This window comes from Perognathus longimembris, chromosome 10 (assembly GCF_023159225.1).
Source record: "Perognathus longimembris pacificus isolate PPM17 chromosome 10, ASM2315922v1, whole genome shotgun sequence".
Lineage (NCBI taxonomy): Eukaryota > Metazoa > Chordata > Mammalia > Rodentia > Heteromyidae > Perognathus > Perognathus longimembris.
Genome location: NC_063170.1, coordinates 44,087,428 through 44,101,292, shown reverse-complemented (window position 1 = coordinate 44,101,292; position 13,865 = coordinate 44,087,428). Strand labels below are relative to the sequence as shown.

General features: G+C 39.9%; 1 non-coding gene across 1 annotated transcript; it reads left to right on the top strand.

Moving 5' to 3' along the window:
* The first annotated feature begins 11,342 nt into the window (after positions 1 to 11,342).
* LOC125358923 lies at positions 11,343 to 11,449 on the top strand. Its single transcript, XR_007212443.1, has one exon. It is a non-coding gene; the product is annotated as a U6 spliceosomal RNA (small nuclear RNA).
* The last annotated feature ends 2,416 nt before the right edge of the window (positions 11,450 to 13,865 follow it).

The following is a 13,865-nucleotide window of genomic DNA, read 5'->3' as shown; positions in this document are numbered from 1 at the left end:
AGGGCTTTTCTGGAACTCCCATGTTGAAATCATTTAGTTTCACTAGTTTTTAAGGTTTGAACTCAGGGCCTAGTACTTGATTGATTTGCTTGCTTTACCACTTGAGCTGTGCCTCTAGCCCATTTTTTTCCCCCTCAGTTTTGGCTTGCTTGGCACTGGCCCTGGCCCTTCCCTGCCATTTTGTGTCTGTGACTTTTAAAACAAGGATTTATATCACAGAAAGGTAGCATGATGGTGGTGATAAAGGAACTAGCTTTTTAAGTCATGCTAGCCTGGGCTCAAATCTTAGCTCCAACCCTTCGTATCTCTTACCTGAGGATAGTAGGAAAGCCTTGTTCTCCTTACCTACACAGTAAGAATAATACCCACCTGTGACCTGGACAAAAAGACTGAGGTGACAAATATTAAGCACTTAGACAGGATAGAAACAAATGTTAATTCTTCCTGTCTCCAAGGATTCCATGCCATAGGTAAGAGACCAGATTTATAAACATCAAACCAATTTCAACCAGTTGCCTGCCCAGTGGATGGACAAAAGATTTCAGTTCCTAGGGCCCTTTCTTTTGACTTTGTATTTTTCATCTCATAGAGGTAGGAGTTATATTCATAGGAGGACCTGTTGGGGATGGAGGATGGCTTACATTTTCAGCCTTTCTGGGTGTCAGTTCTCTTGCTGATACTCCAATCCCATATTTACCCAGAGGCCTTGGAGCCAAGGGCAACTATCACCTGGGTGTTATGAGACTGGGTGGCCTTTAACCTGGGCCAGCCCTCTAAAAGGTGAGGATTGGGACTATACAATCCATTGTTCCTTCTGATAGGAGTGGCCTTGACTGGTGAAAGGTCTTCTCCTGTTGCTTGAATAGCTGTCTCAGTTGTGAGCAGGACTTTATACTCTTCTTCCTAAATGATATCTACTTTATCTTCTTTCTAAGACATGTGCCTCCAGGTCATTGAGAATGGGCTGAAAACCCAAGAAGGAACCCAAAGGCCTCACAACCTGAGAGAAAGCAAAGTGAAAGAGAGACCCAGCTCCTGGTTCTTCAGGCAATTTTCTAGGACTTAAATAAGTGCCTTGTGGACATTCCTTTCTCCTTGCTACTGGTCATATTCCACTTCTTAGTAGTTGGCAGGTTTGAGCTGACCAATAAAGAATAAATCACCACAAGTCTGATGGAGGATTAATGTCAAGTCCACACATTTTAGTTGTCTTGACTCAACCATGGTCAGGTGGTACCATCTATTGACAAATATCCATTGTGTTTCTCCCCAGTTACTGGGGATGAACCACTCACATGTTTATCACCTGTTTCAAGGAAGGTTTCTCCGATTCCCCTCTGACTATGGTCTGGTACTCTATAAAGTTCAGGCAGTCATGCTTTGTAAGATTTGCGATTGCCAAAGAACTTGTATGGGTACTAGATGATTCCTTTCATCTTTCCTTTTCAACTTGTATGGGTACTAGATGATTCCTTTCATCTTTCCTTTTCTGTTCCTACCTACAGACCCTAGCTAGTGGGCATGGCTGGACTAGTTTTTTTTTTTTTTTTTTTGGCCAGTCCTGGGCCTTGGACTCAGGGCCTGAGTACTGTCCCTGGCTTCTTCCCGCTCAAGGCTAGCACTCTGCCACTTGAGCCACAGCGCCGCTTCTGGCCGTTTTCTGTATATGTGGTGCTGGGGAATCGAACCTAGGGCCTCGTGTATCCGAGGCAGGCACTCTTGCCACTAGGCTATATCCCCAGCAGGACTAGTTTTTTAACCACAAAAACATCCTCACACCTTATATCTTTCCAGCTTGACTTCTTCTTCTCTTAGAATTTGTGTTTTGAAATAATTTTAAACTTTCAATTTTAGGATAATAATAAAATACTATATGCAGGAATAAAAGCAATCTTCAACTGTTAAACACAACAAAACACCTTTTATAAGACCCATATATTGTAAATAATCAAATTTCAAGACCTTGCTGCTGTTTAAGCTTAAAACATGCCCTTTTACTTCATCTGGAGGCAGAGTTAATTCCTGAATGCATCTACTTGGTTAGACCTGATTGGGAAGATAAGCATCTTTTGATAAGTGATTAAAAAACCACCTATGTATTATGAATAACAGACCAATTATACACACATACATGCAGAATAAGTCTTAGTTTACATATAAAGTAAGCTTAAAAATGGAAAATTGGCCTTATTAATTTGGAACCTTCTCAGATCTTTTCCTCAATATTCTTTCCAATGGACTATTGGAGAAATATCTAATGGTGCCTTTTTTAGCTCTCTTTTTCTTAGTTTTTTCAGGGATAGAATTGTTATTCCCTATTTTTAGCACGTCTCTGTGACCCCTCCTTGGAGGTTTCTAGGGTATCCCTTTTTTACTCAACATGCTGGGAGGTTTCTAACACAACCTTGCATGATGGGCTAGTTGGAAAAGGGTTAAAAGTGTATTTGAGTAATGAACCTAAACCAGGACACCTGACCAAAGCAGGAACTTAAAAAAAACAATTCTTACAGCCACAGCTCCAATATTATTATACCTAAAATAGCTTTTTATAAGATGGAAGCTACTCTTCAAATTGCAGTGCTATGTCAAACAATTACTTTAACAGAAAAATTCTAACTTCTATAGTACTGGGTATGAATGAAGGGCCTTAGACTGGATAGTCAGATCCTGTGCCAGTTGAACCAGGCCCTCAGCCCCTATATTAATCAGTAAAAAACAAAAAGGAGTAGTTCATTCATTTTTTTTTTTTCTTGCTAGTCCTGGGGCTTGGGACTCAGGGCCTGAGCACTGTCCCTGGCTTCTTATTGCTCAAAGTTAGCACTGTACCTCTAGAGTCACAGCACCCCTTCTGGCCTTTTCTATATATATGGTGCTGAGGAATTGAACCCAGGGCTTCATGATGCTAGGTAAGGACTGTACTGCTAAGCCACATTCCCAGCCCCTTCATTTAAATATTTATGTGTTGTTCACCTAGCTTTATAAAATCTTAATATTTCTCCATCTTTGGCTCTCTCTCTCTCTCTCTTTCTCTCTTTGAGTGCTAGTCCTGGGGCCTGAACTCAGAGTCTCTGGGACTGTCCCTAGGCACTCTTGCTCTACTATTTGAGCCACGGTTCCATTTCCAGTTTTGTTTTTTTTTTTTTTGGTAGTGACTTGGAGATCCATTTCCAGCTTTTTTGGTAGTTATTTGGAGATCCATTTCCAGCTTTTTTGGTAGTTAATTGGAGATAAGAGTCCCATAGACTTTTCTTCCTGGAGTGGTTTCGAATTACAATCCTCAGATCCCAGCCTCCTAAGTAGATAAGGTTACAGGTATGAGCCACGGGTGCCCTGCATGTCTCTAACTTTTAACATTTTAACAAAGTAGACATTCTTTTATCCAGGAAACCCCTCCTTTCTTTTTGCTACTGCAGTTTTTTTTTTTAATCCTCCAATGGAAGTGAAAACTAGTGAAATTTTCTGCTATGAGTTGCAAGTTCAAGGTGATAGAGGTCAGTTCCTTCTCAGAGATGCTCAGCATATCCTGTTCCATGTTTCCTGCCTAGCTTGCTTTCTGGCAACCTGAAGCATTCTCTGGCTTGAGCTCTGCCTTTGGCGATGCACAACCTTCTGCCTGTGTTTCTATCTATCTCTGTGACCACATTTCCCCTTCTCTTAAGAATATTGGCTGTCTAGATGGGTTTGGGGTACACACTAATGACATCGTTTTAACTTGATTGCTTGTGGGATGGCACTATTTCCAAATCAGTTCATAGTCTGTGGTACTGGGGTTGAGGCTTCTTTGTATCTATTTCTGCAGGATAGAATTGAACCCATAGCAACAATAAAAGTCATGATTTTGAAACATGTTGGTGCTGCTCATTGTACTAAGTGCCTTATCAGTCTCTATAACCAGTCCAACAAGCAGATTTATTACATCAGTTTTATAGATTGATAAAGGTGCAGAGAGGTTCACTGTTACCATTTGGGGCTGTTTTACTCCAAAGTCTCTGTTCTTCCCACTATACTTGTGGATTCCTGGGAGGCTGGAGCTGGCAGGATCTCAGAGGCCATCTGGTACTATCCCCTCGTTTCATACTTCATGGGCCAAAAGAGAAAAATTGTTCTATTTGTAAAAAGCTGACATGTTTGCCACATTCCATGGAAGCAATGAAAATCATCTTTTGAGAATGGTGTTGTTTTATTGGGGAAAGTGTGGATGGTATGGCCTTTTTCCCCCAGAAGGTGGGAAAACTTAGGTGCACTGGAATTATATGCAGAAGATGATAAAGCCCAGAGATCTAAGTCATTACTCACAAACTTTGGCTTTTACAAGACAGACCTTTATGTGATATTAGGAGACCCCAAAATAATGGGTTTTGTGTGTGTGTGTGTGTGTGTGTGTGTGTGTGTGTGTGTGTGTGTGTAAGAGAGAGTGAGAGAGACAGATCTAGTCTAGTCTATGTATAGGGCAAGTAGGTATATATTTCCTTTTCAGTCTTTTACAGTTTTTTTTTTCCCCCAGAGCTGAGGACTGAACTTGGGGCCTTGCGCTCGCCAGACAGGCACTCTTCCACTGAGCTAAATTCCTAGCCCCTATATTTCCTTTTCAAAGGTGAATATGAATTATATTTTGATGGTTAAACTTCTATTACTGTATAAAACTCTTCACTCCTTGATTAGTATAAAGAGCATACTCTCTTGATAGATTCTTTGCATGAAGTATAATTGGAATAAAAAAATCTTTGCCAGTGATGACTAGATAAAAAAACATCTTGACCATGACTGCCTACTTCTCATTACTGGCTGAAAAGAGAAATGGATGAAGAGCTGTGTTCTCATCAAAGAGGCTGGGTTCTAAATTCAGGGTCATTTGACATTTCTTTAATAGTCTTCACTTGTAAAAAATTAACTTCCTTGAATTTTGGTTTCTTCAACTTAAAATGTTTAAATAATCAAAACATACTTTAATTCAGAGACATGTGATTAGATTAAATTAAAAGACAGAGTGACTAATGGTGGTCAGAACATAGTTGCATATTATCTAATACCTATATGCTTTTATCTTTTTGGTCTTGTTCTATTATATTTTTGTTTACTATTATTACAATTATTATTTTGTATATTGTTACTGGAGCTTGAACTCAGGATGTGGGTTCTGTTCCTTAGATGTTTTACTAAAGGCTGGTACCCTACCACTTGAGCCACTTCTGGCTTGCTGGGTTAATTGGAGATAAGAATTTCTCAGACTTTCTCCTCTGGGCTGGCTTTGAGTTGAGTCAGATCTCAACCTCTGGAGTAGCAAGGATTATAAGTGTGAGCCACTGGTGTCTAGCTTAGTATTGTTTTAGGCTTTTAAAAAAATCCTTAGTGACATTCATTCATTCATTCATTTACTCATTCCTTTATTCAACAAGTTTATACTGAGCACCTACTTTAGTAATTGGGCATTGGTAGGAGACAGAGCAAACAAAGCAAAGGCTCTGTTCTCTTATTTTCTGGTAGGAAAGACAGATAGCAAGCAATCAGATAAATACAAAATGAAAATCTATATGGTGATAATAGTCTATTTGCAAAAGCTTAAAAAGAAATGATAAACCTCTCATTACCTTCATTAGTCATTAGTGTGTGTGGTAGGAGGATGCATCATTGAGAAGAAGCCACTTACACTGAATAAGAAGAATCTGAATAAGAAGAACTGCTGCCCTGTGGACCAAGGGTACAGCAATCTAGGCCTAGAAGAGAGCTCACACAAAGACATAGAGGTGGGAATAGAGGGTGTGATTAGTGTGGAAAGCAAAGCACTGGGCTTTGAAGAATAGTAAGAAATCCATCGTAGAAGATGTTGAATGGCTATAGGAGAAGAGAGTGAGGCTGGGGCTTGCGTTGGGGTTAAAGGTAGAGTGTAGCACACAGATTCATCACATATTTGGAGATTAACTGGATGTAGGGAAAAATAGCTTCAAGATTTTTTTTTCTCAAATTTTTATTATCAAACTGATGTACAGAGAGGTTAGCTTCAAGATTTTTTGGAGGGGGGTAATCATCAGAAAGCTAGCATTATTTCTTGAGTTAAAGAGACCTAGAGGAAAGCAGGTTTTTGAACAAAGAGGACCAACCATCTTTCCTGGGAGAGGAAGTGAATGCAGATTTGGGAGTTGTTGACTTATAGACAGTCTTTAAAGTTATGGTGCTACAACTTACCATCACTAAATATGGAACCAACCCAGATGCCCTTCAGTAGATTAATGGATCAAGAAAATGTGGTACATATACACAATGTAATTCTAGGCATCTATCAGAAAGAATGACATTGCCCCATTTGTAAGGAAATGGAAAGATTTGGAAAAAATACTAAGTGAAGTTCGCCAGACCCAAAGAAACATAGACTCTATGGTTTCCTTCATTGGTAATAATTAGTACATGTTTAGGATATAGCAGAAGATCACAATAGCTCAATAGCTATGCCCATATAAACACATAAGATGCTAAGAGAAATGAACTCCAAGTTATGGAAATAAGTGGTTTATCATTTTTGTTGTTATTTTCACCATACCTTGTGAAATTATGCCGTTTTCTTTTGTCTTTCTTCCTTCCTCATGGTTTTAACCCTGATGTCACTGTAACTGATTTTGGCACCCTGGGTATTGTATATAAGTTTGTCTGAACTAGGAAAGGGAAGGAGGGACATCAGAATGGTGAGACAAAAGGTAAAAGGCAAACCAATGCAGCAGCAATACTTACAAGACAATATACTGTAAAACAACTGTACAACTCAGGGGTGGGGAGAGGAGGAACTGCCTAGGAAAGAAGGTGGGAGAAAAATGAGAAAGGAGGTAACAAGTTCAATAAGAAATGTACTCACTGCCTTATGTATCAAATTGTAACCCCTCTGTACATCATTTTTACAACAAATAAACTAATTTTAAAAAAGTTATGGTGCTAGACCAGGCATGTATAGGTAGAGAGAGTTCAGAATAACTTCAGTCCTTCTCTAAGCCATCTTTCCTTCCTTCCTTCCGCTTAATTGTCCTTATATCAAGACTCCTAGCTAACAATGACAATTTACAAAGAAGGCAACTTCTGGTTGGGTCAGATCCTAGACTTTCCTAACAGGTTCCCCACTTCTGTCTTGTGCCTTGCAATATTTAGTGACTCACTTTCTGTGCAACACAAATGTATGTGACTTATCTTTCCTAATAGGATAGTAAAACAAACATGAGGAGTTATGAACAATGCTTACTTATCAAGATTGACCTCACAATGGAGCAAAATTTAATTGTCTGGGCACATATTTACCTTTGATTTGCATACAGCACACAAAGGCATGCCAAGAGCAATGCGATCTGTCAATTTGAGACAAATGAGAGTAATAAAATCTAACCTGCTGTTAGAATTTTTGTATTTATGATTTAGGCTCCATTTCACATGTTTTATGTCTAGTTTTATAGCAACACACTCATCACCAGCACCTCTGGGCACAAGTACAAAGTACCACTTATAAAAACGACAGATTGGCAAGAACCACACTCTCTGCTAACCCCCTCAGCACCATCTCTCAGGCACAAGCTTGAGTCAGTAGATGAATCTCCTTCTGTGAGCCCTGAAGGCCTATACACTTGAACTTGAAATGAACCAAGGCAGAGGGAAATGTTTGAACCAGGAACCCTATAAGCTCCAACTTTTTTTGTGTCCAAAGTTGGTGTTCCTTGGAAATGTGTTTAATCTGAGTAATTAATTTAGCTTATATACAGGGGAAATTGGAGTCAATTCACTATTATATGGCAATAACTAATGCAACTCTTAAAAATATAAAAGAATCACTGAGAATGAAGGTGCTGTTTTGTGCTACGCATTTTAGTTTAGTATATAAAAAGTACCTTAATTCTTATCTTACTGCAACATAGGTCATAATATAATTTTATTATCTTCATTTGATACATGAGGAAATAGAGACACAGATAAATCGGTTGACTTCCTGGATCTTACAAGTTGCTGCACGTTGGCTGTCCAAGGAATGAGAATCTAGCAAGGAGTTTGCATGCAGGAAGTATATTTGGGGGAGCTCCCAGAAGCCATATGCTGGTTCAGGAAGCAGGAAATAGGAATGGTCAGAGAAGGAATTGGATATTTGGAAACAATGGAAACAGAGGTTTCCATGGACCCCATGCAGAGCGCAGGAGAAGGCTTGCCTCTACACTGTTTTCCAGAACTGGGAATTAGAGGGTTTGCAAAGTCTGTCTAGAACAAGTGGCAACATTAATCAAGGCAAGGCAGCTCTCCTCAGCAGATGCCAGCTCCTGGAGAGGAGTCCCTTGGCAACATCTCCAACACTGGGACTGTGCATCCCCTGTGGTTCTAAAGGGGGTCTAAGAGGCATTCCGGAGTCCATTGTGCATGTGGAGCTCAGATTCGAAGCTGGGATGTGCAGCCGTGGGGTTCATTTCTTAAACATGGTGGTACATTTTGGTAAGTAAATGCATCGTCTTGATACTTTTGATCAGATGGTTGTAAATACTTATGGAGATTGAAAATCAGATCAGTCTAAACAATGCTAATATTTGTCACCTATATAAATGCTTAGAGAGTGAGATCAATTGCCAGTGGAGCATTCGTTTAAGGTTTTGTGTGATGCATGTGATAAGAGCTTACTGAGTGACTTAAACAACATGGAAGGAAAGATATTAGAAAAATCTCTTATCTCATGGAGACCACAGAAGACACATATTGCACAGTGTTGAGACAAGCAAGTCTGAAGGTGAAGCCAGGAGATGCAGTACTGCTAGTCTCTAGCTCTGCCTCTCACTCCATACAGGCTTATCTCATAGAGTGAGCCACAGAAAATAGAACAACCAGAGACTATTTTCTAGCCTTTTATTGTCCCTAGTACAAAAGTCCTGGAGCAGGGACCCACTAACCCACTATCTAATTTTGCACTTAACATTTGGATCTGAGATGTCCCTTCAGAGGCTCATGTGTTAAAGACTCAGTCTCCAACTCCCATGCACCAGTAGTCAGCGGTGGGGCTTGGTGGAAGTGATTGCATCTGGAGGGCTCTGTCCCCCTCAGTGGATTCATGTTAATTTGATAGGATTTGGGGAGGAGTTGGAGACTTAGCTGATAGAGCCTAGATGAAGAGAGTGTGTCCTTGGGTTTGTGCCCTTGGAGACTGTCTCTTGTCCCTATCTCTTCTTCTCTGGGCACACACTCTCTGCTTTCTGGCTGAATCATTTTATATTATGATGGCAGGTCTGAATTTGAGAGGGGGAGAGGCAGTTCCTAAAATGAAAGGTACTAAGTAGATATTCTCAGTTTGTGCTAGAAGCTTTATATATACCTGAAATAAAATTTCTTACATGTGACTAGTTTGATAGGATCAAAATCAGTCTCACAGTATCAAATGCTAACCTGCATTTTCTCAGCATCTTTGTCCCCATGTGTTCTTTGCCCAAATTTTCTGGGCACTGGGAGATAATTCTGATGTATCTCAAGGTAATGTTCTCTAGGTCCCATGAGCATGCTGAAGTTAATCTTCTCATTCTTTCCAGATGGAGTGTCCATCTCACGGATGCTTTATATAAGTGCTTTGAAAGACCTTTTCTTCTTCTCTGTTTTGTATTGGGACCAGGGCAGAGATTATACAAGTCATAGATTTAATTGTTCCAAGATGATGCTAGTTTTGTTTTCATTTCCAGTTTCAGCTTCCCTGCCCAATGACAGAGCACCTCTGCTATCCTGACAAGCATCTCTACCCATTCACAATTTGGATTTCTCTCCCATTCCCATCCTTCCCTCCCAACAAGATACTACTACAGACGGCGCACATCTTCAGACAGCCCAGGGCCAATCAGTCATGTGAGAACCTTCTCTTTACTTACTGTTCTCCTGATTTTTACTACAGAGGAAAAGAGTTTACAAAAGAAGTGAGCAAATGACTCAGTCATGCAGTTAGTAAATAGTAGAGCAAAGATTCGATCCTGCATGTATGAGTCCTAAGATTGCTTTCCACTACAAAAGCGGTAATTTCAAAAATTTGGGAAAATAGACCATTTCTTAAAACTCTATATTCTTTAAATATCTGAATACTTAAAAAAAGAATGAGGAAATTGCCTATTTAGTTTGTCAGCAGAAACCAGGATAGTTAACATCTGCTTGTTTATGTGGTGCCGGGGAATCAAGCCCAACCTTTTAGACCTGCATATGCTGGACAAATGGTCTACCACTGAGCCATCTACCCCTCCCCCATCCATGTCTTTCTGAGCTAGGATCTGATGTCTCAGCACAGGCTGACATAGAAATTATAATCTTCTTGTCACTGTCTTTGGAGTACTGGGATTACAGGCATGTGTCACCACACCCAGAAAGGATAGTTACCGTCTTGATTCATCTTTCTCTCTTTTTCTTGGCATGAATTTTCCTTTGACTCAGAATGTTGTGGAATGGATTTGTTTTTAGTGTGTGAAGGGTTAGATGTGGATGGTCACACTTGATGCCGTTGTTTGCCCAGACAGGCATCCCGGTGCCCCACTGAACTCCTGAAAGTCTTTCTACACCTCCGAGTTTGATATTTGGAATTCTCCAATGAGATTTCTTAAGGAAATTGCAGAAACTCAACACCATGGAACACTCCATGAACCCGTTCTCTAGGAGCTTATTGCTTCTGTGTATTTCAGCAGTTTTTAAGTGTCTTGTGCATCAGAGGCTTTTACATGAGGCTTTTACATCCATGAGGCTTTTACACACCTGTGCTTCCCTAGCCACTGGACTAGGGGCCTCAAGGATCACCCAAGGCCAGCTATATTTTTACAAAGCTATCTTGCTGGCCCTAAAATGTACCCTGTCCTACAATCCTATTGGTACAGTTTAAGAACAGATTTTGCTCTCTCCACCCACCCACGGTCAATGGTAAGCCATTGGTCATTTAAGATTGGTAAACTGTGGCTTTAGGAATATCCTGGGAAGGTCTTGTGTGGTCCCCTGACATTTTTGGTGGCAGTTCCATATTTGAAAACATGTCACTTATTTTTGCTATTATAAAGCCCTCTTCTGTGGAAGGAACTATTCTGTAGAACTTGAGCAGAAATGAAATTTCAAAAGCAACATAAATAGCTCTTGCATTTCTAAAAACCAGTAATTATTTTTCTGGTCCTTCACAATGAGTGCAGAAATTAATGGTTTGATTCTGGTGGTAAAGTAGAATGAATAGCAAGTTTAGGCACAGTAGCATCCCTCTAAACCCAATAACCCCCCAAAAAACAACAACCCCCCACAACAATAACAAAAATACCATGCCCACTTCCAGTCCTGAAATGATCTTTAGGCCCTGCGTGCACATGTGCATGTATTTTTAAAACACGTGTTGAGTGCTCGCTTCGGCAGCACATATACTAAAATTGGAATGATACAGAGAAGATTAGCAAGGCTTCTGCACAAGGATAACATGCAAATTTGTGACGCATTCCACATTTTTTTGCAGGACTTCAATTTTACCTCCAAAAGAACCTTGCCCAAATCTACTTCTTTTTCTTCTAACTTACCCAGTCTGTGGTATAGTGTTTTGAGTAAGGGGAAACGGACCAGTATAGCTAATATGAAGGACTAGTGTTTTGGAGATTTTTATTTTGGTTGTGTTCTGTATGTGAACTGTGTACCTGTGTATAGGTTTATCCCATTGACTCTATGTGTACTTTGATTTTCCATTTTGAAGTTCCAGCTCACTAAATGTTTATCAAAGTAATTCCTTGACCCCAAGTAAACAAGGCATGGGGGATGGGGTCTATGACTAAATAACATTAAAATGTTAAACAAAAAAACAAACAAAAACCCAAAACACATGTGTTGATAATACTTCTTAGGAGAATCCCCTTCATTAAACAACAGTGTTATTCCAAGCAAAAGACAGTAAGTGCATGTCTGGAATACTACAGGGAAATCCTTTTCTGTAATTAATACATATTACAAAAGAAGAACAAGGAGAAGAACAGAAGGAAGAGAGGAGGAGGTGGAGAAGGAGCAGGAGGAACACAAGGAGAAAGCAAATAGAAGAATACCTAGACAAGTCTCTCAGGATTTGTGTCTTCATCTCATTGCAGGATGGAAGAATTTCTCAGATTTGAGGTTTTAAAGTCACACATAAGAAGGTAGAAAATTACAAGGGTGTTTCAGGCTAGTGTACACATTTTGGTGGGAAGGTAAATTTCATCATCCCTCCCTTCCAAGACTCATAATCTTATGTAAATTAGAAGCTGTCAATTTTGTGGTAAAGCTGAAGGTCTTGCCATTTATATGCTGAATTTTCCATGATGTTTTTCTGCATGCATCATATTAAACGTCAGGGTAATTCTCTCACATTTCTTTCATGAAATCATAGAACTTCATGGGTGGAAAAGAATCGCATCAGATATGCTTTGACTCTTTAACTTTCCTGGAAGTGAATCCAGATGGGGCTATAAAATCACTGTGAAACATAGCTGAGGAAGCCATGTTTTCTAGCATGAAAGCATTTGAGTTCATGTCTCACAGCTAATTTTCCCGGCTTTAACCTGTGCTTGCTTATCTAGAGATGTCAGGGCTTTTTTCCTCCCAAAATAAAACTTTCTCCAAATGATTAATTAGATATTCTTCCAATGGTTATTCTTAAATTTCTCTCTTAAAAAGATTTCATGGTAATAATCTTGTTTGGCATGTATGACATTTGTTTGTTAGCCACAAAAATAAGTGATGTGATAATGAAATGGACATCTCCAGGCATTTCTGAGGGGCCTTTGTCTTGTGCTTTCCTAGTTATTTTGAGAATTGACTGGTGTAAATTTTGGATGTAACATGAAATAGTTTTTCTTTTTCTTTTTCTTTTTTTTTGAGGGGGGAGCCAAGCAATGAAATAGTCAAGTTTTATTCTCTTTGTTTTGGTATTGCCCAGAGGAATGGATGCCTAGGAGATTACCTAGTTTTCAAATAAACCTATTATTAAACAGTTAGGGGATTGCTATCACTCAGGCTGTTGAGTAAATAGGCTTAGCCTTTGACATCTAGCCATGTTTTTTTTTTTTTTTTAAATTGAGGAAATTTCTAAACCCCATTCCCATTAACATGTGATCTGCAGACCTCCACAGAACCAATAGCTTTCCAACTGCTTCTTGTTGAAGAGAGAGAAGAACAGAGACACAGGGAGATCTGTGATGAACATGTATTACATTTTTAACTGGAAATGAAGAAACAAAGGTGAGGCAGAGATGCCTGGCCAGTGAGGCTGCCTGGGGTGTTCAACACAGATTGCAGGACCTAGGGCTGAGATAGACGGAGACTGCAGTGCTGGGACCACGCATCTGCTCTTCATTCACTAGAAGCTGCTACATTGCTTTCATAAAATTGAGCATTTGACTCAAGTGGATAGGATCATTTTCTGCTTGATCATCTGTGAAGGCCTGGTCAGACACAACAGGGCAGAGCCAGCTCGCTGCCTTGACTGTGGACGACAATTTTCTAGCTCCCTTGGGAGGGGACTTTGAGCTCAGTGCATAATGAATGGTTCCCCCATCTAGCAAATTTAAAGACTATATGCGCACACTCAACTGAATTAGGAATATAATTTGGTGGAAAAAATCTGGAAGTAGCCTCTGATAACTGACATTGGATAAATAAAAGTACCCAGGCAATATTTGGGGTTCCTAAAAATGAATGGTTAGTATCTTACTTAACATGGAGTTTTACATCCTGTCACCCAGAATATGCTGACCGCTGACCCTGAGCAAGTTCTGTAAGAAAAAGCATGAGTGGGGAACAACTCAGTTTATCCTGGGAGTTAAGAAGATTCAAGCTGTGATAGGCTCTCATGGCCAGCTGTGTGTGGGGGCTCATCAATGTGGAAGGCTCATCAAGGTGGAAGG